The 4,752-nt window shown below is 41.8% G+C and overlaps 1 long non-coding RNA gene across 1 annotated transcript; it reads left to right on the top strand.

The window, feature by feature from the left end:
- The first annotated feature begins 276 nt into the window (after nucleotides 1-276).
- LOC111159222 lies at nucleotides 277-4,279 on the top strand. The gene is made up of 3 exons (XR_002641408.1): nucleotides 277-376; nucleotides 2,517-2,651; nucleotides 4,250-4,279. It is a non-coding gene; the product is annotated as an uncharacterized LOC111159222 (long non-coding RNA).
- Nucleotides 4,280-4,752: the final 473 nt, after the last annotated feature.

Raw genomic sequence — 4,752 nt, 5'->3', positions numbered from 1 at the left:
AGTACGGGCGCGTAAGCCGGAAGCACCTGGGCAGGGCGCGCACATGGCCCCTCCTCTGGCGTCATTGCGTCTGCAGCTGGCGCGCCCTCCATCCCCAAGAGCTAACCACTCCGGGCTGGGTTGCGACCGGAATATAACTCGGTTCCGATTTAGGCTTGTGCGGTCCTAGACTAATCTGCAGGATTTTAGTCTGCAGAGTTCCTTATTATTCATTTTTTCTTAGACCAACACGAAGAATCATCGGCCACAATAAAGATGGTGGCAGCCGCTTTACCGTGGTAACGGGGAAGTCATTTGCTAACAACCTTGGCCCTTACATTTTAGTTCCTCCCTATGAGGGAAGGGAAGTGCTTGGTCCCGCCCCAGCAGCGTGCCGGTGAGTTTGTAAAAGCTGGAGTGTACCAAGCAATATGAGGAAAGAGAGTCGCGGCAGTCTAGTGAATGAGAGAATGAGGAGCGCTCAAATTCAAGGCATCACCATAGCCAAGGAGATGGGGAGGTAAAGGGAGAACAGACTCCTGTCTGTTCTTGTGTAGCACCCCTCAGCTCCATATGTTTGGTGGTGGTGAAGGAGCGAGCTGGCGGAGGGCATAGGCTAGCGGGGTATCAGAAAAGATCATTGATTGGGGTACGCAGCAAGCGGCTAAAGTAGCATTTGAACTCGGATTGCTTTGGTTCGGAGACTGAATGTTTAACTCCCGTAGCTGTTGTCTCCCAGTATAACTGCGGGAATATGAGCGACTCGGCATATTTTATTACCATTTTTGGAAGAGAACTTAGAGCATTTGACTTGGTGATACTGGGTCGGTGGCTCATAACAACGAACCATTCAAGAATAGGTTGAGGCACCTATAACCAGGGACTTGTGCTGTCATCAGTCATTTGTAGAGAATGGATTGTTGGTCTCTCTTCATCAACCCTACTCCACTGGTTATAAAGGAGGAGGTGTGTGCAGGGGATGGTTTCTAAGCTTTTGCTTTTGTATATTTGGGTTTAATTTATAGGCCCTGTGCTAGTGATTCCTGCCTCAGTGCCTGTTGTCCCTCAGAGTTGTTTTCCTTGACTGCAACAGTCTCAGAGTGATACATATCTTTAGCCTATAGGTTACAACAAAATGACGGCAGAAGGTAGGGGGTCTCATGGTGTTTTTGTAGGTGTCATGACTGAACCTCAGTTAACAATATCAATGCAGTATGAAGAGGTGTGTGAGGGAGAACTAGGAAAAATGCATTTCTACAAAAGTGGGACTATATTTAGAATAAGTGTTATTTGGAGGATTTGCACAGAAGAGAAAGGATACCCGGTGGAGAATCAAAGAATTTGGGAAACCATAGTCAAGATTTGTGGGGCATTGGCAGAAAGTTTCATGGAAAAGTCCCAAGTTCTTATTTAGTCTTGTTGACGATACTAAGAATCTTGGCCAACGTAAAAGTGAAGCAAGTGAAGACATTCAAGATTGTGAGGGCACACTTGGCCATAGAAGTCAAACTTAAAAGGCTGTGGTAAGTACTACTTCATGTTTGGCCGACATTTAAGTTCCTCAGAGCCATGGAATAAAATCCCTCTTTGGTCTCCAGGGAATATCTGCAAAGGCAGCAACTCCTGGATATACATCATTGCATGAAAAAGATTCCAGATGGCACTGTAGCATTACTCATGTTAGGAGAAATTCTCAAGGAACAACACCTGTAATAGCTAAGGAAACTTGGGGCGCTCAGAGAGCACCTGAAGGGCCACACAGATCCTGGTCAGTATCTGGGTGTAGGTTCCAATTGGCTTGCTTTCTAGAAAGAAACATTATTCCTACGTTTTGCACTACTGTATTATCACACCTGTTCTGCAGTAATATTTATACTTTCTGTGAGTTTTTGAGGGTTCAGCTCTGAGGCTACAGTATAGAGAATTGTGCAGTCCATCAAAGGTGGTCGTTCCAGTCTTTTGATTTTAGCATTTTCATTTTTTATTTCTTTTTTTAAAAAGATTTTATTTATTTATTTGAGAGAAAGTGAGCGAGAGAGTGAGCAGGGGCAGAGGAAGAGGGACAAGCAGACTCCCCTCTGAGCAAGGAGACCGACGAGGGGCTCCATCCCAGGATCCTGGAATCATGACCTGAGCCAAAGGCAGACACTCAACCAACTGAGCCACCCAGGCAAACTTAATTTTTTATTTCTTATCTCACTACTTTCATTCGTAGTTCAAACTCAATGAATACATTTCCTATATTCGTTTCCTAGAACCCTGAAGTTTCCTGATTGTTCACCTGCTCAAGGGCTGCCTTATGAGATACATTGTTTGGTAGTAGGCCAGGGAGTTAGCTAGTTAGCTTGAATTGGAGGAAGATTTTCTTTGTTCTTGGCAATGGCATGGTGACCTCTTGCTGCTAAATGAGGACTGCTTCCAAAGCAAGCATTGGGGAGAACTGGGTAAGAGGAGGAAGTCTCTGAGTTTTTTTTTCTCTAGAATCCAATCAGGCTTGTCTAAAACTTGTCTTTTGGGGGGGCCTTGTTCTTTTTCAGAACCAGAACTCTGGGAAACTATTGCAGTGATGTGTGGAATCCAGGGTTTAGCAAAACAAAGGTGGATATAGCTTGTACCACACTAAAACTCCAACAGTGTGCTGCTGGGTGAACAGGGCTGGACAGAACATGCAGGTAATGGTATCAGGTTGGAGTAAACAGGGTGATAATGATTAAAAAGAGCTGGTATTTGTGAAGGGCTGTATCGATTACAAAGCTTTTCTACATAGATCTTCAGTCTCACAAAACCTGGGGGATTGTTTTAGTGTGCTATATGTATTCTTTTATTATAGCAAAGTATGCATGACAAAATTTACCATTTCTTTGAAAGATTTTATTTATTTATTTATTTGACAGAGATCTCAAATAGGCAGAGAGGCAGAGAGAGAGAGAGGAGGAAGCAGGCTCCCCGCTGAGCATCGAGCCCAATGTGGAGCTCCATCCCAGGACCCTGGGGTCATGACCTGAGCGGAAGGCAGAGGCTTTAACCCACTGAGCCACCCAGGTGCCCCCAAATTTACCATTTTAATCATTTTCAAGTGTATAGTTCAGTGGCATTAAGTATATTCACATTGTGCAACCTTCATCACTATCCATCTGCAGAACTTCTTTATTTTCCTAAATGGAAACTCCATATCCATTAAATATTAATCCCCCATTATCCCCTCCCACCAGCCCCTGGCAACCACCATGCTACTCTCTGTGTCTATGAATTTGACTACTTTAGGTACCTCATATAAGTGGAATCTTAACACTGTTTTTACTTTGTAACTGGTGTATTTCGCTTAGTGTAGTGCCTTCAAGGTTCATCTGTGTTGTAGCATGTGTTAGAATTTCCTGCCTTTCTAAGCTTGAATAATATTCCATTGTAGGTACACTTGAAAATTTGTTTAGCCACTCATCCGTTAAAGGACAATTGTGTTACTTCTACCTTTTGGCTATTGTGAATAATGCTATGAACATAGGAGTACAAATACCTGTTTGAGTTCCTGCTTTGAATTCTTTTGTGTATGTATCCAAAAGTGTAATTGCTAGATCATGTGGTAATTCTGTGTATAATTTTTTGAGAAACTGCCATACCATTTTCCACAGTGGCTGCATCTTTTACATTCCCATCAGTAGTGCTTGGGAATTCCCATTTCATCCTTACCAGCATTTGTTATTTACATTTTTATTTTTGGAGTAATAGCCACCTTAATGGGTGTGAAGTGGTATTCCATTGCATTTTTTAAAAAAAGATGTTATTTACTTATTTGAGAGGGCCAGAGAACACTGAACAGAGAGCCTTACATGGGCTCGATCACAGGACCCTGGGATCATGACCTGAGCCAAAGGCAGATGCTTAACTGACCGAGCCACCCAAGTGCCCCTGAAAAGGATAGTGATTAATTCTCCTGTAAATGTTTGGTAGAATTCACCTGTGAAGCATGTGGTTGTAGACTTTTTTTGCTGGGATTTGATTATTGATTGAATATTGTTATTAGTAATTGGTTTGTTCACATTTTCTACCATTTCTTGATTCAGTTTTGGAAGATTGTATATTTCTAAGAACTTTTCTATTTCTTGTGGGTTGTCCAGTTATTGGCATGTAATTTTTTGTAGCAGCCTCTTAAAATCATTTGTATTTCTCTGGTGTTGGTTGTAACTTCTCTTTAATTTCTGATTTTATTTGAGTTTTCTTTGTCTTTTTCTTGATGAGTCTGGCTAAAGGTTTATCACTTTTATCTCTTCAGAAAACCAGTGCTGAGATTATGCTGAGTGAAGTAAGTCAAGCAGAGAGTCAAGTATCATGTGGTTTCACTTATTTGTGGAGCAAAAGGAGTAACACGGAGGACATTGAGAGATGGAGAGGAGAGTGAGTTGGGGGAAATCAGAGGGGGAGACAAACCATGAGAGATTGTGGACTCTGAGAAACAAACTTGGAGGGGATGGGGGTAGGGGTTTGAGTGAGTGTGGTGGTGGGTATTAAGGAGGGCACATATTGTATGGAGCACTGGGTGTGGTGCATAAACAATGAATTTTGGAACACTGAAAAAAAATAAAATTAAATTTAAAAAAATGCAAAAAACCAGCACTGAGTTTCATTATATTTTTGATTGTTTTGGGGGCTCTATTTCATTTACAGTTGATTCTTTTTAAAAAAAATTTTTAATTGTATTTATTTTTTCAAAGATTTTATTTGTTTATTTAATGCAGAGAGAGAGATCACAAGTAGGCAGAGAAGCAGGCAGAGAGA

The sequence above is a fragment of the Enhydra lutris genome, unplaced genomic scaffold, assembly GCF_002288905.1.
Source record: "Enhydra lutris kenyoni isolate GAN:26980312 unplaced genomic scaffold, ASM228890v2 scaffoldscaffold67, whole genome shotgun sequence".
NCBI lineage: Eukaryota > Metazoa > Chordata > Mammalia > Carnivora > Mustelidae > Enhydra > Enhydra lutris.
Note: the sequence above shows the minus strand (reverse complement) of the source record. Positions and strands in the feature narration are given on the sequence as shown.